The sequence below is a fragment of the Triturus cristatus genome, chromosome 2_1, assembly GCF_964204655.1.
Source record: "Triturus cristatus chromosome 2_1, aTriCri1.1, whole genome shotgun sequence".
In the NCBI taxonomy this organism is placed as follows: domain Eukaryota; kingdom Metazoa; phylum Chordata; class Amphibia; order Caudata; family Salamandridae; genus Triturus; species Triturus cristatus.
The window spans coordinates 769003318-769028468 of NC_140581.1; positions in this window are offsets into that span (position 1 = coordinate 769003318).

A 25151-nucleotide genomic window follows, 5' to 3' on the forward strand; every position below is an offset into this window, starting at 1 on the left:
AAAAGCATACATTAGCACAGACAAAAACAACCTGTACTTTGAGTGGTACCATGTGCCCAGAATGCAAATATTATTTGATAGCCTTGTGTTGTAATAAACCCTTTAGCATGGGTATTGATGCCTCCAATGACACTGGAGTAGAGGAAACGAATGCTGTGGTTTTAAATGTATTTGATGTAGATAGAGCACATGTTGTAACAAGCCATTTTTATTGTCTGTGCCTTACATCTGGAGAACATGGAGCAACTGCTCAGTCCATATTTTCTGCATTGAAAGGCACATTTCAGTATGATCAGATACCATTCAAAAACTGTGTCTCTGTGAGTGTTGATAACACACCTACTAATATTGACTATAGAAATTCACTGGTTACTTAGCTTGTAAAGGAGTCTGGTAGCATCTTTTTCTGGATGTCCCTGCCACCGTGCTCATATAACCGCTTCTAAATGCAATGATGGCTAGACATTTGGTACTACGTATAACGTAGAGGATATGATGATAGACCTTTTTTACTGGTGCGCTGTGGTGAAAGGGCACCAACAAATCTTAAGGGTTTAAAGCCTTACTTTGTAAGTCAGCATTTCTTTGAGGAAAGACTTCAGCAACTTCAAAAACTGTATGAAGATCCTTCAACAGAGGTCCACTTACTATTCCATTTGTCAGCACTACCAATTTGTTAGACGTGGGGGTCTCTGGTTGGCGCCAGGTTGCCCTTGTGTCAAGCAGGAACCCTCTCCTCTACGTCAGGGCGCAGGATAACCCCTTGTGAATGACCCTTGCTCACCCTCTAGGTGCGTGGCGTGAGCAGCCAAGGCGATTCCTCAGGCGTTGTTGGTTAAGCACTTACAATCACACACACAGTAAATACATCAATCCCCCCAGAAACGGACACCAGCCTTGGATATGTAGAAAAATACGCTTCTTTATGTAAAAATAGGTATATATATCTCAGCAGACTTATCACAAGACCAATAACGTTTTCGCTAGGCCACCCGGTTATAAAGCAGGCAAATGTTCTTGGTTCGTGGTTTCAAATGGATACTTCGTAGTCTCTTGCAAATGTTACTTGTGGTTCCAGTCCTTACAGAGATCGACTCCGGCGAACGGGGAAATAAGGCGTTGCGGGCCCCGAGCCCAATACTGGAACTTCTTTCGTGCTGTGGAGAGTCTGCACAGGTCGGTGCGACTCTCAGCTTGGGAAGTGGTCTTGGGTCCTCGATCAGCGGGTGTGGGCAGGTAGGCAGGCGCGGCCAGCGACCCTCAGCACGGCGGTGCAGGGGAGTCTCCACAGCGGGGGCGGCGCGGCCTGAGATGTCCGGGGATAGCGAAGCGGGGTCACAGGGCACAGTCAGTCCAGCTGGATGACCCGGCGTAGATCACAGTCGTCGGACGGTTTCCGGCGGGAGGGGTGATAGCGCGTTCAGGGCGCTCCAGTGGCAGGCGGTGACAGGGGTGCAGGCGGCCTAGCCCGGGGACAGAGAGCGGCTCCGGACGGAGCGGGGCTCTCACGGGGTTGCGGCAGGCGAGCTCCTGAGTGTCACGGCCCTAGGAGGGGCGATGAGGGGCGCAATCTCTTTCCAGCGGGATGCACACACGGCTCGAATCGGAGGACGAGCAAAAGCACAGAGAACCCACTGGTCCTGGGGTTCAGTTCAGGGGGCAAGCTCAGATCAAGCCCTTGGAGAATGTTTAAAGCACAAAGCAGCAAAGTCTTTTCAGTAAGTCTCTTCCTCTCCTTTCTCAGCAAGGCAAGCAGCAGGCCAGCTCCTCCAGCGTCTTCTTCTCCTTCTAGTCGGGCAGAGGTTCTTTGTGGTAAAACAGGATTCTGATTTCTTAGGAGCCAGGCTCCTACTTTTATACCGTGATTCTTTTGTTCTTTAGCGCCAGGGGGCCTGGGCCTGGCTCAGTCCAGTTCTGGAGCACTTTGTTATGGTGACTCTGCTCTTTCCTTTCAGCAGCAGGGCAGAGACATCAGCCGCTCCGCAGGGGGCGGCGCCGGCTTTGTGGTGGCAGAGCACAGGTCTATTCAAGAGTCAAGGTGTACTCCTCCCACCCATCCTGGTGTCATCTCTCTACCCACCACCTGGCAGCCAACCTGTCTCTGGGGATTCCCCAACCCTGCTCCTTACTGTTGCTAGGCAGAACACACACACACAGCAGAGACGGACTGGAATGGTCAGGTCAGTAAATACTAACTTTCTAAAAGTAGTATTTACAAACCCAGGATATTAAAATAAACTTGACTACAAGAAGTATTTTATTATTCTGAGTTCAGGCATACTAAACTTGACATTCTACCATGCTCTCTGAGTCCACTGGGGTCACAGCGTGTAGTGACTCCAGCAGCCCATTCTGGCCTATGGAGAGCAGGTAGCCTTCAATAGTGAAAAACGAAAATGGCTGTAATTCACTACTAAGACATGCCACACACATCAGGGCATGTCCTACCTTATGCCTACAATGCACCCTGCCCTTGGGCCTACCAGAGGGGTGGCTAATATGGAGGTAAGGGAAGGTTTAGGGACTGGCAAGTGGGGGGCACTTGCGCAGTCAGCGCGACGGTCCCAGACCGCGCACAGGGTCTGCGGTGGCAGACCCTAGACATATTTTACAAGGCCGCTTTCTGTGGGTGGCGCAACCAGCGCTGCAAGCCCACCAGCAGCATTGGCATTCACAAGCCCTGGCACCCCTGGTGCCCTTTACTGGGGACTGACAGTGAATCCAATAAACCAATCATGGACATCAATTCCAGATACACTTTACTTAGGGAGCACTTGCATTGCGGCACGGATTAGCCGTGGCGCAGTGCCCTGAGCGGACAACACCAGCAAAACAATCGAGGCACACCATCAAAAAGTGGAAGGGAAACTCACACCAAGGTGCCAGGTCTAACACGTGTCCCCTCCAGCTGAAATGTGGGGAGAACTACCCTTGCCCAGGGGGTTCCTCGTCACTAAGGTGGAAATACCTGGACAGACCGTCAGCGTTGGCGTGATCTGTACCAGGACGGTGTTCCACCGTAAAGTCCATACCCTGTAGGGAGATGGACCACCTCAACAGCTTCGGGTTCTCACCCCTCATTTTCATCAACCATCTGAGGGGCCTGTGGTCTGTCTGAACCCGGAAGTGAGACCCAAACAAGTAGGGTCTTAGCTTCTTCAGCGCCCAGACCACAGCAAATGCTTCTCGCTCAATTGCACTCCACCTACTTTCCCGTGGAAGTAACCTCCTACTGATGAAGGCTACGGGTTGGTCCCAGCCCTCCTCAGTCATCTGTGAGAGAACAGCCCCTACACCATGCTCTGAAGCGTCTGTCTGCACTAGGAATTCCTTGGAGAAGTCAGGGGCCAAGAGCACGGGCGCCGTGCACATGGCAGTCTTCAGGGTGTCGAAAGCTTTCTGACAGGTGTCAGTCCAAATCACGTTCCTGGGCTGCTTCTTGGAAGTCAGCTCTGTCAAGGGGGCAACAATCGTTCCATAGCCCTTGACAAACCTCCTGTAGTACCCAGTGAGCCCCAGGAAGGCCCTCACTGCGGTCTGCGTCTTGGGGGGTTCCCAAGCCAGGATGGTCTCAATTTTGGGTTGCAAGGGTGCCACCTTGCCACTCCCCACTTGGTGTCCCAAGTACACCACGGAACCCTGCCCGATCTGGCACTTGCTTGCCTTGATCGTGAGGCCTGCTCGGCGCAGAGCCATCAACACTTCCCAGAGGTGGCGCAGGTGTTCGGGCCAGGTGGCACTGAACACTGCGATGTCATCCAGGTAGGCGGCACTGAACGCATCCAGCCCAACCAGTACCTGGTTGACCAACCTCTGAAAGGTGGCAGGGGCATTCTTCATTCCAAATGGCATGACTCGGAACTGGAAGTGCCCATCTGGTGTAGAGAATGCTGACCTCTCTTTGGCCCCATCGGTGAAGGCGATCTGCCAGTACCCAGACGTTAAATCAAACGTGCTGAGGAACCGGGCAGCCCCCAGCCGATCAATGAGCTCATCAGCTCTGGGGATGGGGTGCGCGTCAGTCTTCGTTACTGAATTGAGTCCTCTGTAGTCCACACAGAACCGGAGTTCAGGTGTGGCTCCCGGCGCAGCAGCTTTGGGGACCAAGACCACGGGGCTGGACCAAGGACTGCTGGAGGACTCAACCACCCCTAGCGCAAGCATCTTGGAGACCTCCTCCTTGATGCAAGCTCTGACCCTGTCAGTTACCCTGTAAGCCTTGTGCTTCACAGGTAAGCTGTCTCCTGTGTCCACATCATGGACGCACCAATCTGTGACACCAGGAACCAGGGAGAACCTATCGGAAAACTGCCCCAGCAAGTGGCGGCAATCTTCCTGTTGTTCGGGCGTCAGGGTGGGTGAGAGGTTAACTCCATCCACTGACCCATCTTTCTCAGAGGCCACTAAGAGGTCAGGAAGAGGCTCGGTCTCCTCTTCCATTCCATCATCAGTGGCCAGCAGCATGCCCACTTCGGTCCTCTCTAAGTGGGGCTTAAGGCGGTTAACATGTAGGACCCTCAAAGGGTTCCTGGGAGACTGCATGTCCACCAAGTAGGTGATAGGACTTTTGCGCTCCACAACCTCAAATGGACCTGTCCACTTATCCTGAAGTGCACAAGGCTCCACTGGGGCCAAGACCCACACCTTTTGTCCAGGTTGAAGCTCTACCAGAGTGGCATTCCGGTCGTACCACCGCTTCATCTCCTCCTGGCTGGCTTCCAGATTTGCCTCAGCAAGTTGCCTGAAACGCCTAGTCTGGTTTCGGAAGGCCAGCATGTAACTGTATACATTCTGGGGAGGTTTCCTGGGAGATTGCTCCCAGCCTTCCTTTACCAAACTCAGAGGTCCTCTTACCGGGTGACCATACAGAAGCTCAAAGGGGCTGAACCCTAGAGACTTCTGTGGTACCTCTCGGTAAGCGAAGAGCAGGCATGGCAAGAGGACGTCCCACTTACGCCTCATTGGACCGTCCAGGCCCATGATCATGCCTTTGAGGGTTCGGTTGAATCTCTTAACCAACCCATTTCCTTGGGGGTGGTAAGGAGTGGTGAACTTGTAAGTTACCCCACACTCCTTCCACAGGGATTTCATATATGTGGATATGAAATTGGTCCCCCTGTCGCTCACCACCTCTAGAGGGAATCCCACTCGGGAGAAAATTCCCATCAGTGCTCGTCCCACCACGGGGGCCGTCACTGTCCTCAGAGGGATGGCTTCAGGGTACCGGGTGGCATGGTCCACCAAGACCAGGATGAACCTGTTGCCCAGGGCTGTCTTGGGGTCCAGAGGCCCCACAATATCAATACCCACTCGCTGGAATGGCGTACCGACCACGGGGAAGGGCTGCAGAGGAGCCTTGTGCTTCCCTCCGCTCTTACCACTTGCCTGGCAAGTCTGACAGGTTCTGCAGTAGGAATCTGAATTCTTGTGCATTTGGGGCCAGTAAAAGTGGGTGACAAGCCTGTCATAGGTCTTGTCCATCCCCAAATGTCCTGCTAAAGGCACATCATGAGCCAGCCCCAGTAGGAAGGTTCTGAACTTCTGGGGTACCACCAGCACACGGGCTGACCCAGGTTCAGCAGCCTTAGGCTCGGAATACAGGAGGTCACTCTCCCAGTATACGTAGTGTGTTTTGGCCTGACCACCATTGGCCTGGTCTGCAGCCTGCTGCCGCATACCCACGAGAGAAGGGCATTCTTTCTGCTCCCTGCAGAATTCCTCCCTGGAGGGACCTCCTTCTTGCTGCCAATGGGTCAGCTCAGGCAGGTCTCCCAGTTCGGCAATCTGTTCCCCGGTAGGCTCCAGAGCATCCCCCTCAGGGTCCACTTCCTCCTGGGCCGTGGGAACTTCGGGGGCCGGTTTCCCGCGCCTCCTGCGCCTTCTCCCTAAGGCCGGTTCCTGGACCTCTCCCTCAGGCTCCAGGACCCTCTCAACACCCCTACTGGCTGCCATGGACCGGGTGGTCACGCACGCCCAGTCGGGTAGACCCACCATCCTCAGATGCGTGGTCTTCTCCACCTTTTCCCAAGGGGAGCTCGCCAGGTCGTTCCCTAGCAGACAGTCTACAGGCATGTCAGTTCTCACAGCGACTTGTAGAGTACCAGAGACCTCCCCCCACTCAAAGGGAACTTGAGCCATTGGACAACGACTCTCTATGTTGTCAGCATTGACAACCCTACAGTAGGCATTGGGTACAATCTGCTCTTGAGACACCAGGTGTTGCCTCACCGAGGTCACGCTGGCTCCTGTATCTCTAAGAGCCTCAACCTTCTTTCCATTGATGGTCACTACTTGCCCATATTTCTTAGTGTTAGAGGGTAAGTAAGTTTCAGGGACCATTTCACTGTCTCCTAGCGAGACTAGGGTCATCTGCCCGGGACCCCCACCCTCCTGGACTGCTACCTCCTCCCCAAAGTTAACACTAGCTACTTGCCGGGGTGGAGCACCAGTGGGTGCGGTCTTACCAAACAGGCGACACTTAGGATCAGAGGCAATGTGACCCGGGTCACCACACTTATAACAATTGAAGGGCCCCTTTGGAACAGGTCTACCTGTCGGGGCCCCGTTCTGCTGCGGGGGTGGGGGAGGCTGAGAACCCTTCTGCTGGTTCCCTTGGGAATTACTTTGGGGGCCTTTTTGGAACCCCTTCTGTTTACCCCTGTCCCCCCCACTCTTCTGCTGGGGACCCTGCCCACCTTTGGCGGAGTCTCCCACTTGACCCTTGTGGACCCTGGTGCTGAGCCAGCGGTCCGCCTCCTCAGCAAGCTTCCTCGGGTTGGACAGCTTGCTATCAATCAGGTGCTGGCGTAGCTCAGGAAAACATTGACTGGACAAGTGCTCCCATGCAATTAAATCAAGCAGCCCTTGATAATCATTCACTTTGCTACCCTTCACCCAACCATCCAGTGCTCTGCAGAAAAAGGTTACATACTCCACATACGTACTCTCAGGGATCTTCTTAGTCTCCCTGAACCGCTGTCTATATAGCTCAGGAGTTAACCCATACCTGGTCATTAAAGCTTCCTTCATATGGGGGTATGAGGCTTGGAGATCTAAGGGTAAATCTAACAGTGTGTCACGCCCTTCAGCAAGGAACCTTCCCCACAACCCCGCTCCCCAGTCTTTCTCAGGGACCCGGTGGGAAGACATGGCCACCTCGTAGGCTCTAAACCACTGCCCTATGTCATCCTTTCTAAAATACTCCTTTACTACATCTTTGGGGATGTACACCTTGGACTCTACCTGCACCGGTGGAGTGCTGCCACCAGAAGGAGCGGTGTCCAAACTTTTCGCCTTCAGCTCCAACTCCTTCAATCTTATATCATGATCCATTTGGCGTTGCTGTGCCTCCAGGGCCAACTTCTGCTTTTCCATTTCCATTTGTCCTGCCAACTTTGCCATCTCCATTGCATGCGCCCTGTCGGCTGCCCTGTCTGCCAGCTCCTCTGGCGACCGGACTCTGCTGGGCTCCTCAAGGTTGTCGGGTGGAACGATGTCCCCCGCATTCCGTGGGTCTCGTGACTCCTTCCAGGCTCTCAACGCCTTGGCGTACTGGACCCTCCTCTTGAATCCAGCATGGGGAACTCGGAATTTTACACTGTAGCCTTTCAATTGCTCTATCGTGTAGCCTTCCAGTCTCTCCCAATCCACCTCATCTATTCCAGAAATCACAGAGAGTGCTCTTCCAGCGGAGAGTGAGCCAGGCATGGTTGCAGTAATGGCAGATGTCTCAACAAAGTTCAAAAATGAAAACCTGTGGCTGCGTTACTTGGTCTGCTCTCACTATCTGGTGATTAATAATTCACTGTATGTCAATTATAAATGCAAATCCGAAATCCCAACCGCTGCCAACAATGTTAGACGTGGGGGTCTCTGGTTGGCGCCAGGTTGCCCTTGTGTCAAGCAGGAACCCTCTCCTCTACGTCAGGGCGCAGGATAACCCCTTGTGAATGACCCTTGCTCACCCTCTAGGTGCGTGGCGTGAGCAGCCAAGGCGATTCCTCAGGCGTTGTTGGTTAAGCACTTACAATCACACACACAGTAAATACATCAATCCCCCCAGAAACGGACACCAGCCTTGGATATGTAGAAAAATACGCTTCTTTATGTAAAAATAGGTATATATATCTCAGCAGACTTATCACAAGACCAATAACGTTTTCGCTAGGCCACCCGGTTATAAAGCAGGCAAATGTTCTTGGTTCGTGGTTTCAAATGGATACTTCGTAGTCTCTTGCAAATGTTACTTGTGGTTCCAGTCCTTACAGAGATCGACTCCGGCGAACGGGGAAATAAGGCGTTGCGGGCCCCGAGCCCGATACTGGAACTTCTTTCGTGCTGTGGAGAGTCTGCACAGGTCGGTGCGACTCCCAGCTTGGGAAGTGGTCTTGGGTCCTCGATCAGCGGGTGTGGGCAGGTAGGCAGGCGCGGCCAGCGACCCTCAGCACGGCGGTGCAGGGGAGTCTCCACAGCGGGGGCGGCGCGGCCTGAGATGTCCGGGGATAGCGAAGCGGGGTCACAGGGCACAGTCAGTGCAGCTGGATGACCCGGCGTAGATCACAGTCGTCGGACGGTTTCCGGCGGGAGGGGTGATAGCGCGTTCAGCGCGCTCCAGTGGCAGGCGGTGACAGGGGTGCAGGCGGCCTAGCCCGGGGACAGAGAGCGGCTCCGGACGGAGCGGGGCTCTCACGGGGTTGCGGCAGGCGAGCTCCTGAGTGTCACGGCCCTAGGAGGGGCGATGAGGGGCGCAATCTCTTTCCAGCGGGATGCACACACGGCTCGAATCGGAGGACGAGCAAAAGCACAGAGAACCCACTGGTCCTGGGGTTCAGTTCAGGGGGCAAGCTCAGATCAAGCCCTTGGAGAATGTTTAAAGCACAAAGCAGCAAAGTCTTTTCAGTAAGTCTCTTCCTCTCCTTTCTCAGCAAGGCAAGCAGCAGGCCAGCTCCTCCAGCGTCTTCTTCTCCTTCTAGTCGGGCAGAGGTTCTTTGTGGTAAAACAGGATTCTGATTTCTTAGGAGCCAGGCTCCTACTTTTATACCGTGATTCTTTTGTTCTTTAGCGCCAGGGGGCCTGGGCCTGGCTCAGTCCAGTTCTGGAGCACTTTGTTATGGTGACTCTGCTCTTTCCTTTCAGCAGCAGGGCAGAGACATCAGCCGCTCCGCAGGGGGCGGCGCCGGCTTTGTGGTGGCAGAGCACAGGTCTATTCAAGAGTCACGGTGTACTCCTCCCACTCATCCTGGTGTCATCTCTCTACCCACCACCTGGCAGCCAACCTGTCTCTGGGGATTCCCCAACCCTGCTCCTTGAGGCACAGGGTCAAGACTGATTTGCATATGGCCATGTCTGAACTGGGGTGGCGTAGTGGGCAAAAGAACGATGGATTTAACCCAGATCTCTTGACTGGGGGAGAATGTCTGCATTGTCAGCATTCCGTCCATCATTTGTTTGTTGTAACGCTTTTTGCCCTAAGTGGGATGGGTATGCCCAGACGTGGGTCCCGTGCTCACTACGCCACTGGAGTCAAGCTATCCTGGCTGATGACGGCTGATAGCCAGAAACCGGTCCTAGGATGCTTGATTCTGGTCCAGGGAAGACATGGCTTGGCAGTTCGGGCTGGACTGTTCCCATGAGGCACAGGGTCAAGACTGATTTGCATATGGCCATGTCTGAACTGGGGTGGCGTAGTGGGCAAAAGAACGATGGATTTAACCCAGATCTCTTGACTGGGGGAGAATGTCTGCATTGTCAGCATTCCGTCCATCATTTGTTTGTTGTAACGCTTTTCGCCCTAAGTGGGATGGGTATGCCCAGACGTGGGTCCCGTGCTCACTACGCCACTGGAGTCAAGCTATCCTGGCTGATGACGGCTGATAGCCAGAAACCGGTCCTAGGATGCTTGATTCTGGTCCATGGAAGACATGGCTTGGCAGTTCGGGCTGGACTGTTCCCATGAGGCACAGGGTCAAGACTGATTTGCATATGGCCATGTCTGAACTGGGGTGGCGTAGTGGGCAAAAGAACGATGGATTTAACCCAGATCTCTTGACTGGGGGAGAATGTCTGCATTGTCAGCATTCCGTCCATCATTTGTTTGTTGTAACCCTTACTGTTGCTAGGCAGAACACACACACACAGCAGAGGCGGACTGGAATGGTCAGGTCAGTAAATACTAACTTTCTAAAAGTAGTATTTACAAACCCAGGATATTAAAATAAACTTGACTACAAGAAGTATTTTATTATTCTGAGTTCAGGCATACTAAACTTGACATTCTACCATGCTCTCTGAGTCCACTGGGGTCACAGCGTGTAGTGACTCCAGCAGCCCATTCTGGCCTATGGAGAGCAGGTAGCCTTCAATAGTGAAAAACGAAAATGGCTGTAATTCACTACTAAGACATGCCACACACATCAGGGCATGTCCTACCTTATGCCTACAATGCACCCTGCCCTTGGGCCTACCAGAGGGGTGGCTAATATGGAGGTAAGGGAAGGTTTAGGGACTGGCAAGTGGGGGGCACTTGCGCAGTCAGCGCGATGGTCCCAGACCGCGCACAGGGTCTGCGGTGGCAGACCCTAGACATATTTTACAAGGCCGCTTTCTGTGGGTGGCGCAACCAGCGCTGCAAGCCCACCAGCAGCATTGGCATTCACAAGCCCTGGCACCCCTGGTGCCCTTTACTGGGGACTGACAGTGAATCCAATAAACCAATCATGGACATCAATTCCAGATACACTTTACTTAGGGAGCACTTGCACTGCGGCACGGATTAGCCGTGGCGCAGTGCCCTGAGCGGACAACACCAGCAAAACAATCGAGGCACACCATCAAAAAGTGGAAGGGAAACTCACGCCAAGGTGCCAGGTCTAACACAATTTTTATGTGGTTCAACATTCTTTTGCAGGATCAAGAATCATGCATCCATATTTTACACGAAGCCATGCTGGATCTTGGCAAGAAGCTGGCACAGCAAGTCATACTTCCAGAGATCCTAAAGACAACTCTTCTGTGGGACATTGAATTAAATGATTACAACATCTACCAGTCACCGGATGATGTTTTCCTGGGATTGTCTACGAAAACTATTCTGCTTCAACTTTTCAATGATGGAGACATCTCGGAAGCAAAGTATAAGCAAGTTTTCATTGAATCACAACTGTTATTTAGGTGTAGACTTCAGTATTTTAAAAATAAATTTCCACCTAATAATCCTCTAATTGTCAATGCAAAAAGGGTTAATATTACAAACTATGGTAATGTTGCTTAGTCAAATGTTGAGTGCTTTGTAATAAGGTTTTCCTGCCTTCTCAGATTTTCAGAGGAAGAGGTCCTGTAGCTTTTTTATAAGTTCTCAGATTATCAAAGCATTTCCAATGAGGAAATTGGACAATCTGCATTCACAGAGGTCTTTATGAATGATGGAGGTGGCAGGTGCCATCATCGGATGGGCATTTTATGGTACCCCTTGCAACGTATAATTGTAAGTGGCACAAGTGATGAAAAGCGTTTCAAACTGCGTTTTAAGGCTGCAAAGTTAGTACTTTTAACACCACATTCAAATTCCTACATAAAAGAGTGTTTAGCATTGTTAGGAAAAATTAAAGCATCGTTTAAACTTGATGAGACACTCACCAATATTTTACAGTTAAATATGCCTACCCTGAAAGTAGCGTTCCATGTTATAGTTGGAAACCATCCGAAGAATTACTTCATAAAGCCAAATTAGGAACTAAGTTATATAATAGGGAACATTCCTCAAAGTACGATCTGGGTGTGTTCATTTTGTACAAGTAATTGCTGATAATATCATTTTTTTTTCTGTTGGGACGGTCTCATGGCAAAAATGTGTTAAGGCCTGAGAATGAGTCCTTAAAACATGGGCACTCGCAAACACTTTCCCAGGGGCTACAAAGTATGGTCTCTGGTGTGCTCGAGGGCGCGTTGATGCCAGCAGGGTGGGAGTGGGGCTTTGCAGGAGGGAGTGTGGGGGGAGAGGCAAGGTTTGCGTTAGGGAAGCGAAGCATATACATGGTGTAGTCAGTGAGACATGGAGCTATTTTCAGGTTTTCGTTCCACACTGCCCTCTAAATTAACCCCTTAATCTCTAGAAGGGTCATAGATTTTACAATACTGTGCTATACTATATTTGAATTGCTATCCCTCTACCATATCTTAGGTTAAGCCTCATCTACTTCCTAGCACTACCTTGGGAGAGTCAAGTGTAAACAAGCATTGGTAAATGCATTAGGTTTCGTCAATGGGATTAATAATACGATGTGTGGGGGCTGTGTATGAGTGCAGGGAGAATGGTGTGAGTGCTCTCTGTGCAGGGTGAGTGGTGCATGAATGAAGGTTGATAAGTGTCTGAGTACAGGGTGAAAGTGCCTCAATGCATGGTGATTGATGTGTGTTCAGTGCATAATGAGAATTGTGTGAGCATACAGGGGGAGAGATGTTACCCTGACCAAGGTAACAGGTGCGCAAGTATAGGGTGAATAGTATGTCAGTAGTATGAGTACAGGATGAGAAGTTTGAGTTCAGGCTGAGAGGTGGAGGTGGAGGGTGAGAGGAATATGAGTGCTGGGTGAGAGGTGTGATAATTGTCACACAAATGGTAATACTGATCCTTGTGCAAACACGTGTTTGCACAGGTTTCAGAGTGTAGCCCTTTACTCGTAATGAGGGCACTAATGTTGTGCAATAAATATAGCACAGGCTATTGTACAACGATAAGCACTGCAGCTCTTCGCATTAAAAAGTGACCCATTAATAATACCCGGTAGGGGCAACTGTCCTGTGCAATGCCATAAAACTCAGCCAGCGACTCTTACACACATGCTACGTCCGTTTACTTTTGTTTCCTGCCTTGATTAAAAAATAACACACGACTGCAGACATCGCTGTTATGTTGAGACACCTGGGAGTGATTCCTGGCCACCAAACAACTACAATGTAAGTGTTCAGAGTCTCTTTTTCAATCCAGTTGAAAGTCTAGCGCTTGGGGCCATGGGATTGCAAAACATAAAGCGCTGCACAGATCTGTTTAGAGGCGCTTCTTGAGCCGTTGCACTATAGTTCAAATAGTAAGGCAGTCTGTGTGACATAGGCAGGGCTTAATTTGAGCTGGTGGTGGTAGCACTCATTTTTGTGGAGCGGATCTTATTTTTTACCATCAGACTTTGACCCAGAGCTAGAGAAAGAAGGGGAAAGATTAAAAAACAGAAATAAAGCAGCTATGATCCCTCAAAAGTGATATGAAGAGGAGGGAGGAGGGCAAGGAAGAGGAGGGAGGAGGGCAAGGAAGAGGAGGGAGGGAGAAGAAAGAGGCTTGTGGTGGGATCTAGACTAGGTAGCCATGCTTTTCGACATGCAGGGCATTCAGCGGGGTTCTAATCTCCAGCTTTAAACGGCAGTGCATGGGATCGAGTGATTAAGCTGATAGCACACCAACACCGATCAGTATGTAAAAGCAATGAGTTGGAACAGTGGTAGTTCAGTAAACCCACAACAGTAGCTGCTGATATGTAAACACCATCAGCCCCTCCTTGAAAGACTCAGTAATTCTAAATGCCTTCAACAAAAACCGTGCTCTCCCAAAGTGCTGCATGCAAGGTGAGTAAACCATTCATACCACCATGTCTGCTTTAATAGGTTCACCAGATTTCATTACACCAATGCACCCTCTTCCACTCCAAGTCCTCAAAGTAAAGACCCAAAAATTTACATATATACTCACTTCAGGGAAAATGAGAGAAGGTGTTACAAAACACGTTAAAAGGTCACTAGGGATGAAACAGGACAAGACACGTGCATTTTTCTGTTGATGTTTAATCACAAAAGCGGTGACATTACCAGACTAGAGAACTGGCAGGTGTTCTTTCACAAAAAAGTCTTCTTAGTTGTCCTTTGAGTATTTTGTGTTCGAGTTTGAAACAGGAGGGGATCACCTGCAGTCCATCTTGGAACTTCTTGATACTTTACTCGTGCCCTGTGCAGCTCGCTGTATATAAACAGCGTCATCTTGTCAACACACTTATCTCTTGTTCATCTCGGAGCATGACTCTTGATATCCAGGGAGGACTGAGCACAGGGCTTTTAGACAAAGGTTCAAGCATATAGGTGCTACAGAGGTGGCCATCTTAAAATGGAGTAATTCTCACACCAGTGTAGAAGTTGGAGGAACATGTATTGCAATTTCTTAAATAGTGAAGCTATTTGCAAGAAGTATTTAGATATGCTCTCGAGGAATATTGTTTACACAGTTTTTATGAGATGCATGTATGCCTCCTAAATAAAATTGTGCGATAAGACTACATTTTTGCATTTAGGGCAAATAAGGGATTTAAAATGGCATTGAAACTGTTCCCTATCGTGGACAAGTGATGACAGGGAAAGCATCCATGATGATGGATGAGGAACAAGTACTGAAGTGGACTCATGCTTGTGCCCCGGAGGGGACAGTGGCGGAAAGTGCACAAAAAACACGGGGGCCCGCAAGGAGGTCCCTGCTGAAAGGTCGAGTGCGCACTCGATTGGAGCGTGAAAGTGACCCAGGCACACCTGGTCTGAGCATCGGCTGACCTCTATGGAAATCTGGCAGTGCTGCAGAGGCAAAACATTAGTTTGGAAGTGGTTAACAAGCAGTACAAGCGCTGCCAAGGCTCAAACTAAAAAATCCTACAAAGCAGATGAAAACAGTACTTCGGCACCGGGAAACTGATTAGAGCACACGATGAACAGCACAGGAACAACAGGAAACAGCATTCTACAGCCAATAGAAATGGAGGAAACATAAGTTGCAAGCAGAGGAACCAATGAAACGCATGGAAAGCTAGGGGGCAGAATAAAATCCACTTTTAAGATTTATTTAATACAATAGATTTCACAAACGCTGTGCAGGTGAAATCTAAAAACAAATAGACAAATAGATACTCGTTTAGTGGCTGATTTGTACAAAGTGAAACCAAAAAACCTAGGTAAATTGTGTGATCTTGGGCAAATATTTTATTTCACAAAATTCTTTTTTCTTCATATTTGTGCATAAAAGTACTTTAAAAATGTGAGTTTAGAATAGCAGCTAAAGAAAACCTTTTATGTTAATAGACTATAATGTTGTTTTATAATAATGAGTTACATACAGGGTTCACATGATAAGTGTCTTGCCTCTTGGTTCACTAATGGCACTGTCGCCAGTTTGGGGACTGGAGAAGGAATGGTTGTAAATTCATGTTTAACTTTAAAAACAATCACTTGTATTATAATGTGATATATTAATGTCAAAGGGTCCGCATGTTAATGAAATACACCTTTTACATATCAAACATTTTCAGGGCTGGATTGTGCACAGAATGTAAGAGCCAAGCCAGGCCCCTGGCTTGGTTTTTCCGTTTAATCTGTTGGCTCGCCCACCACCACTACAAATTGTGCTTCCTGTTCTCTAATTTCCTTCTAATCCTAGGCTGGACGAGATTTTTACCCTGATGGCATAGTCCTATTAAGCGTAGCTGTCCTATTGAGAATAGCTGTTTAAAATTTGTGTCACTTTTTTAGCGTGACTTGAACTTTAGGATCCAAAAATGATCTTTATCTTATTTCTATGTATTGTGCACTTATTCTTTTTCTGAAATGCACCCACCAAGAGGCACTTTCATGGAGCTGTCAGACCCAATTGCCTCTACAACAGTGTTCATGAATGCACCGTTTTGTTTGTTTTCTTGGGTAGACTTTGCTCGTAGGTGGAATCCGGTAGGTTTGAATTTCCTTGGAGGAGGTGCATCCCATATGAGGTGGTGATATTATTATGAATCCTGATGCAATGGGATGAAAGATGTATCATACATAAGGTTACTGCAATACTCAGTAACCTCTTATGATGGGCTTTTCTGTAACAAATCATTGTTTTCAAAGGTTGTATGAACAGTTCTGAACACGTCACTTTCACTAGTGATGTTGTCAATGAATGATTTACTCCCATATTAGACATTTGCTGATTCAAGTCTCCATATCTGAGCATCATTTAAAAAAATATATATATATTGGCATTTATTAAGGTACAAAACCTTAGAACAACAGAACAGGCCAGTCCGTTGAAACATCAAAATGGAATATTGCTCGGTTACATATATATTATATACCAAAACGCAAAGCTGTAGTTTATCTTGTCGTGCATGCATCACTAATACACAGAAGTACTAGTCTCCGATGGTAAGACCTTCTTAGACAATAATCTGCAAATTTATATATACATGCAGTCTACACAGAGCAGTATATGGCCACACAGGTATCGTACAATACAACTCAAAACTTACATAGCTTACAGCCTGTACCCAAGGGTGATATGGTATAGGTTTGCACCCAAAACTTTGTGGTCCTCAGTCTGTGCCAGATCTATTGCGCAGTCTGCGCAACCTCAACATGTTCCACACCTGCTAGTTCACTCTGTCCCCTTAGCCACGTCAAAAAGGGTTCCCAAATGTCCCGAGGACGTGAGGTGGGGGGTACCAGTTCACAGAATGTACTCAGCTGTGTGTTGCCATAGGTGACGTCAGCAAGCCACCCCTTAATCAATGGCGCCCTCCTCCTCCCCCAAGGTACCGCAATCTACCGTTTCGCATAAAGTAAAAGCAGGGCGTGTAATTTGCGCAGTTTGGGCAGGGTGTCTTTGACATAACCCAGTAAACCCAGAGTGGGCGACGGAGCATCCGGTACCCCAACAATTTGGCTGACCGAGGTGAAAATTTGAGACCAATACTCTGCGATCACTGGGCAGTGCCAAGCTACTTGCAAAAATGTGGCAGGGGAGTACTTGCAGCGCCAACAGCTATCATTCTCCCTCAACCCCATGCGATGCAGGCTGATGGGTGTTCTGTAAAATCTGTTTAGATATTTAAAGTGGATCAGTCGGAGCCAGTAATTGGGAGATAGCTCTTTCAGTTGCGCACAGCAAAAGTCCCACTGTGCCTCGGTCAGTGGAATGGGAAGATCTTCATTCCAATATTGGAAGGATTTGGGCTTCACCACCGGTGCTGTATTTTGCATGTGTGTATATAGTCGTGTGACTAGCATATCTGGGCATCATTAGAAAAGCGATGGACACAGGAATTCAGTACCGTGTCTAGAAGTCCTATATTTATTGATGTGGCCCGATCTTTCCTAAATGCCACTCTCACATCTTCTCCTAACGGTATGCGCCTTGAGATGCTTGATATTGCAGTGCTTTGTACTATTACCAGCATCTTCTAATCTCTTCAAATCAACAGGAGTCTCAAGTTACGAGTCGTAGGATTTCCTTTTACAACCCATTGGTATTAGCAGCTTCCATTGACGCCAACAAAGACTACAATTCCCAGAATGCAATGCCTTTGTAAGTAAAAGGCTAGGAGAGGGAAGATAATGTGCATACATTAAGTTATCAGGTTTTTCCATGAATAAGTCTATTCAATAACTCATTTACTCAACAGGGAATGTACTTTCATAGTGTTACTTTTCTCCTGCTGCCAACGCTTGAGATCAAAGTGGGTTCAGAGTAAAGCTTCATGCGTGGCTGAAGGATAATTGGGTTAATTAGGCATGTATGTAGATTCATGTTTAGGCAGGCAGAGGCTCGAGAAATCACTTGAAATGCCTAATCAAGAGGAGGACGTTTACTGAAGGAACTGGCCATTGTGAGATCCCCGTGAAAGACAGTAAAAACAGTGCCTAGTGATAACACTACAAAGAGTTAATCACAGCATTGTTACTTTGTGTGGGCGAACCTTTTTGTGTCAGCCTCCCTTCAGAATTCTTCACATCCTTAAATGAATGCCCTTCAAAGAGCGACACTGGTTCACCATCACCATGACACTCACATCCGTGTCCTGTGGACCAGCCTCGTAGTGGTCTACGGAGTTGGACCTCCGATCTTGTCCTTTGGAGGTCCTCAGATACCCATGTGGTACTTAGAGGCACCGGACCTCCTGGTGGAGCAGCACTTGTACAAGGCCAGGCCCCTCACCTAAATCACACCAACCTCTGGGCACGGGATTGGCTCAGGAACTGGAGAGCCTCCAAATGATGTTTCCTTTTTCAGCGTTTCTTCAGATGGATCCTGCTGCTTCTACCTGCATTGTTCATTGAAAGAATGTTTTTTTAGCATGCCTGTTTCTGTTGCCAAGGGGTGTTAATGTTAACTGTTAGCAGTGGGAACCCAGGGATTTTCCTGTTATCCCGAAGCATTAGGGATCAAAGTTGTGATCATGGCAGGGAAGCTTTTTGCAAGAAGCATTTATTTAAGGTCTCCAGGAATATTGTTTACACACTTTTTATAATGAGATGTATATATACCTCTGAAATAAAAGTGTGCGCTAAGACTACATTTTTGCATTTAAGGCAATGAAGTGTTTTAAAGTGGCATTGAAACGGGCTCCTATCGGAAACAAGCAATGACAGGGAAAGCATCCATGATGAGGGAAGAGGAACAAGTACTTAAGTGGATGTCTGCTTGTGTCCCAGGGGAATGGCAGAGTAAAGTGCACAAAGAACACGGGAGCTTGCAAGAAGGCCCCTGCTTGTGCCCCAGGGGAACGCTGGAGCACGCCTTTGATTGGAGCATGAAACAGACCTGGGCACACTCGGTCTGAGCAGAAGCTTCAGGAATTGGGCAGTGCTGCAGAGGCAAAAGATTAGTTTGGAAGTAGTTAACAAGCAGTGCTTTCAGATCTTGGAGACAGCACAAGCGTTGCCTAGTCTCAACCTAAAAATGTCCCACAAAACAGATGAAAACAGTACTTCTAGGCTGGGAAACAAATAAGAGAAGCACACAAGGAACAACACAGAAACAACAGGAAACAGCAATCTGCAGCCAATAAAAATGGAGGAAAAGTAAGCGGCAGTCACAGGAACCAATGAAAAGCAAGGAAAGCAAAGGGGTGGGAAGTAAGTCCCTTTTAAGATATATATAATACAATAGATTTCACAAGCACAGCTCAAGCACTGTGCAGGCTAAACCTAAAAAGAAGTAACCTCTTTATTGATTGGAAGGGGAAGGGGAGGCAGAAAGACTGTGGAACTTCTTTTTGGGGGAGGTATTGCCATGCCCATTTTGGGCAGCCCTCACCCCTTCCCTGGTGCCTAGTGTGCTTTATGGCCCTGGGGGTTATTGTCCCTATCTGCCTCCCAAGGGAGCAGAAAGAAAGTGGAATTTGGGGGGCATTAGCATGCCCATCTTGGGCAGCCCCCACCCCTAAATATTCCCTAAGAAAAATCCCTGGTGCCAAGTGTGCTTTTTGCCCCCCTGGGGAGGTAAATTGGGGGCTTTTGCCCCATGTGCCTCCCAGGGGAGGCAGAAAGACTTTGTAATTTGGGGGGGGGCATTGGCATGCCCATCTCAGGCAGCCCCCAACCACTAAATATGCCCTAAAAAAATCCCTGGTGCCTAGTGTGCTTTCTGCCCCCCTGGGGGGGGCAGATCGGAGGCTATTGCGCCCATATTCCTCCCAGGAGGGGGCAGAAAAACTGACTATGCCCAAAATATTGGGGGGAGCAAAAGCCCTTGCCCAAGGGACCACTCCCCCCTCCCTGGTGCCTAGTGGGTGGATCCCTGCATGGGGATCGCCCTCCTGAGGCGATCCCTAAACAGGGATGCACTAGGGAGTGGTACCAATGGAAAGTGGTGATTCCCCCCTTTCCAATGATAGCTCTCCCATCTGCCTCGGTGCTCATGGGGCTGAGAGTTTCAGTTTCTCCAAAATGACATCAGAGCACAGTGCTCGCCAATTGTCATTTCGGGGAAATGATCAGAACACCCTCTGGAGCTAAGGAAGCTTTTTCCCAGCTACCGAGGGTGTTTTGACTGAAAGGAAATCCCTCTGGTGCTTGCACCAGAGGGGTTTTCTGTACCATGTACGCAGACGGCTGGGAGCCATCCGACGAACATGAGCACTGGTGCATCGGACGGCTCCCAGCCACCTGACCCTTGTAAGGGGTTAGACCTAATATTGTATTGCAGATAACCCAGTAAAAATCTTCATCTGCCGAAGCCACCACTAAGGGAGTAACAAGAATGTAATTCTGAGTCCCTACTCTTGTCTCCACTCTGTCGGTCACTGCTACACACACCATTTTCCCTTCCAAAACAGCCTGAAACCAGCTCCACCGCAGCATTAGAAAATATTTGGACATTCAATTCAATTTCTAACCCTCACCTCACCAAAAAACTTAATTAAAATACTCCACAAATGCCTTCCACACCTTTAAGTCAGCCTGCACCATTGATGGCAGCCTCATCCTATGTAACAAACCTGATAATGCCACCCCAACTCTCCTGCAAAACGTCTGCAACGTGCTCATGCTAACAAAAGGAAAACGACAATTGGCCTGCACGGGACTGCAAACACTAGCCGACTGGAAAAACCTAAATACTCAAGCAGCATATGCACATCTCTCACATATACCTTGCTCTTTGCCAATAAATCACCCCCAGCAGCTGTAACATTGTTCTTTGTTTCTCCTCCTGAAGACTCACCTCCACTCTCAGAGAATGAAACTCAATTCCCAAAAAAAGAAAGAACCGAGGCTGCCCCACCATCTTCTCTTCCAACAGAAGCACACCCAGCTCTGCTCTTAGCTCCTTAAAACCTATCCGCATGTGCTGTAAGTCAACCACCCTGCTGCACCCTCAAAGAAAAAATCATCAAGATAGAGGGCCATATTCATAAGGAGCTATCGCCAAATTAACGGCACTTTATCGCAGCCAAAGTTGTGATAAATTTACCTCCCCATTCACAAGCTGGTACTAACAGCCCACAGCACCAGTTTACCCGTGATAGCAGCCACAAAAAACATCGCCACAGAGGATCCCCACAACTATCGCTAATGAGATGCAGAGTAGGCATTCCCGTGCCAAAAACCGCAACAACACCACACCTCAACATTCTCAACGACCAGCCCGATTGGCGATAAGAACACAAAACCAGTGATAAGGCGCATTAGCACGAGGAAATCTACCCCTGCTCTGACCTGGTGTTAAGTCGAATGGCAGCCAGCACCACAAAAGGGAGCACTGCCCACAGCCACAATGGAAGGGCAACAGATGCCATGGAGCCACACATCATGCGGCCCGGACACCCACGGGGGCCACAACACCCACCGACACCACTCCACGGAACACCGCTCCCTGTCAACCTCCTTCAACAAAGACATGTCACATCAGCACACAAAAACATGCACAAAATATTCTGCATGATGTCGCACAACCACAACAGTTGAAATGCATGTTTCGTCACAGAAATGAGCATCACACATTCACTTTTGAAGCAACAAATAAAACGTTATACTTTATTGAAATGAACACCGAAATTAAATGAAGACACATAGCGGCTCGTAGGTCACAGCCTGCAAGACAAAAAACATGATGAGAAGATGTGTCCTGCGCACATCAAAGGACAGAGAGAGAGCGAAGGAGAGAGATAGAAGAGAGGGAGAGAGAGAGAGAGAGAAGAAGAGAGAGAAAGAGACAGAAGAAGAGAGGGAGAGCGAGACAGAGAAGAAGAGAGGGAGAGCAAGAGAGAGAGAGAGAAGAAGAGAGAGAGAGAGAGAGAGAGAAGAAGAGAGGGAGAGAGAGAGAGAAAGAGAGAGAGAGAGAGTGAGAGAGAGAGAGAGAGAGAGAGAGAGAGAGAGAGAGAGAGAGAGAGAGAGAAAGAGAGAGAGAGAGCCTCCCCAGTGCACCCAGGCCACACTGCTCACCTGCTGCCACCAGTGTGTCTCCAACCACGTGCCGGTATGTATAGCAGTACACCAGGACACACATCTGATTCAGAGCCGTCATCTGAAGCAGAGTCCAGATAGATGACTGGCACAGTACACACACTTGCACAAGATAGCATCGCCTACCCATCCATGCAAACCGAAGCAGAGGCATCACAAAGGCACCCGCCGCCCACGAAGCATGGCCACCCATTCACATCCAGGCCTCACTGCTCACCTTCCGCCACTGGCGTGTAGACTGGATGTCCCACCTCGTGCCGCTGCAAGCCACAAGCCCAGGGCCCGCGGACATGGCACCCTCCACACCATGCAGCCACGCTCCGCAGGCCAACAGGTCTCACGTTTGGTGCTGGGTCTTGATTATTCCATGGCAGAGGACATACCAGTGCACCCTGCAACATTGCAGGCTGCACACCCGCTCAGATTTGATTTGTTCAGCATTACGTACATCAATTGTGTGTCTTTTGCACACCCGATCAGCCCAATGGGTGCCACTAAGTCTGTGACCCGGAAGCGAGGCCACGTGGCAGTAGGCTGGCGCTGCCCGTTGGCTCTGGCCTACACTGCGGTCCAGCCGGGCACACAAAACCGGATTTGCCCGGACAGCCAGCATGGGGCATCATCGCAGGGTGCCCACCCGCTCAGCAGCTTAAGGTGCCACTGACTTAGTGCACCCAAAGTCACCTTCCCGTGGCGGGGTGCCTGTGCCTGCCGGGTGCGACTAACCATGTGCAACCCCAGTCAGCGCCATGTGGTGGTCGGCCGATGCCGTACGCAGGCCTGGGTTCCCGCAAACCCTGTGCGCAACAAAACTCTTGTGCCCTTCATGATTGGGAACCGTGGTGCCCGTCATCCATTCACCATGGGCAGAGGAGAATGTGACGTCATCGGCCCCTTATGTTGGCGGAGTCACATAGCTTGTGACGCCTGTGCCGGATGGGTGTGGTGTGCGTGCAAACCTGCCCTCAGGGAGTGGCTGTGACATTCTGACAACTAGACCAGTGACCTGCACACCACCAGTGAGTTCGCCTGCGACGGGGAGCAATGAGGGCCCCCCTCTGAGAGTAAGCGGAGTGGTCCTTGCCTGCTATACACTGGACCAGCGCAGGGCTTGCCACAATGACACATGGGCTCTGGGCGTGGTTCAGTCCATGTCCGGACAAGGAAGTGAGTGATGTGTGTGTCCCTGTTGTACTGTCCACGGGACCCGGTACACAAAATGCAATGTAGCACCCTCTGAATGGCATCCCACAGGATGAGCATCATTCACGCAAGGGAAATCCCTGCCCCTACATTCATCCACAAATGCATACATGACTGATGAAAGACATGACACAGCAGTGCGTCAATGGATGTTTCTTGCACATCCAGTGCAGTTATGCAGCTGGAGCGGTTCAGGGCAATGCCCAGCACACTACACAATATGGGCCTGTGGAGGGCCAGCCAGAGTCCATCCGGGGATGACAAGTCCTGCTGAAGGGAAGGGTACAGTCCGCAGCCTTTGTCATTGGTCATCAATCCGGAAGTGGCAGTCCATGTTGCTGTCCAAGGTGAGTGCATCGGAGTGTATCATGGTCAGTGGAAGGTCATGAGGCCATGTGCGGGACCAAGCAGAAACAGGCCAGGTGGTGGAAATGAATGCTAGTGCCTGGTCCTTCTGACCACAGTCCCCTCCATGTCCTCATCCCCGGGTGTGTGTTCTGCCCCCTGTAGGTGTTGCAGAACCGGCTGCCGCACTGTGTGCCACTGACACATCAGGGACCTGAGCGGATCCGGCTGCCGCACTGGGTGGCACTGACATACCAGGGGCGGGGATGTGGATGGTGTGGGGGCAGCAGCATTCATCAGCGCCACGCCTTGTGGCGGCAATGCCATGGTGGATGTCGGTAGGGCATGATAGATCCCAGCTACATTACGATGATGTGCAGCGCTGGCTGCCATCCTTTCCGCTTCCATCCGCACCATGCCCTCCATGAGCCTCCGTATGTGTGCCAGCTCACGGCTGGCATCGCTGGAGCCACTGTGAGCGGACAGGTGTTCTTCTCTCCACGTCATGACTCCAGCGATGTCAGTCAGGGCTCGATGGAGACCATGGGGCGGACATAGACATCCAAGGATGGTGTCCAGTTTGGCAGCCATGATGCCGAAGCTCAGCCGTCTCCATCTGGCACTCCAGCACACGACGTTGGAAGGCCATGTGTTGTTCCTGGAGGTCTTGGGAGGTTTCCGGGGCTGTGGGTGCCTCTGCTGGGTGGTTTGGGTGGTGGGTGGGGTCTCATTGATGTAGCTGGGCTGCCTTGAGCCTGGAGGTGAGTGGCGGATGAGGTCAATGATGTCTTGGATGGTTTGGGTGTCGATGCTGGCGTTGTCCTCCTCGTCATCCGTAAAGAGTGGCTGGGACTGCTCTGCAGGACGTGTTGACGGTGCTCCTGCGATATGAAGGGGAGATGGTGTATTACAATGTGTCCACATGAGTGTAGACGCATGGTACAGGTTGACATTCAGACAGCATAGCATTGTACATTGTGACAGTCTGTAGATCTGGGTAATGATCCAGAGTCATTGTGGGTGTGTACTGTGCCCTGCTTGATTGTACATATGTGCCATTGTGCCCATCTCCACCCGTCCCCCCAGTACCTGGTGGTACCTGTTGCAGTTGTGTTGTGTCCTGTCAAGCAGTGTCAGGTCCCCGGACTTTGGCCACAGTCTCCACACTGATGACTGTCGACACCAGCTCCTCCATGTCATCCAGCTCCAGCTGTGGCGCTGGGCCCCCACCTCCAGTCTGCATTGCTGCCTTCTGGTTGGCAGAGAGTTTCTCCTTGGTCTTCTGCTTGATTTCATTCCATCGCCTCTTGACCTCGTCCATTGTCTGCTTGTGCTCTCCGACGGCATTCACCTTGTCGACGATGTCCCGCCATATTGCAGTTTTTGTGCCCAGTGACACGTTGAAGGTGACGAAAAGTTGTTGATGGTGTTCCATCACCTCCGTGACTATGATCCTGTTCGCTTGCGGACTGAACTTCGTCTTTCTCGTCTTCTTGTCCTTGCCCTTCCCTGTCCCGAGGTCCAAGGCTGGTCGTCTGGGGTGCTTGTGGGATTGCGCTCATCCTCTGCGCCTGCTCCAGCTGCCTCCATGGTGCTTGGGTGTAGGTCAGTTTATGTGTGGGTGTTTTTTCTTCTTTTATGGAGATTTTTCCCACCTGTCAGGTGTGTGTTTGGCCCATCGCAGGTTTTTTGGCGTTGTGGTTTGTGTTTTTATCTCCATCGAAGTGGTTTTATCACAGACATTGCCCCCGGTTTCGGCAGACTATTGCATGCTACCACCTTGTTGTGAATCTCACGTTGTCACGGCGTTATTTTCCCTCGATGGGCTGCGATATTGAAAGTTGCGTTACGCTACTCTT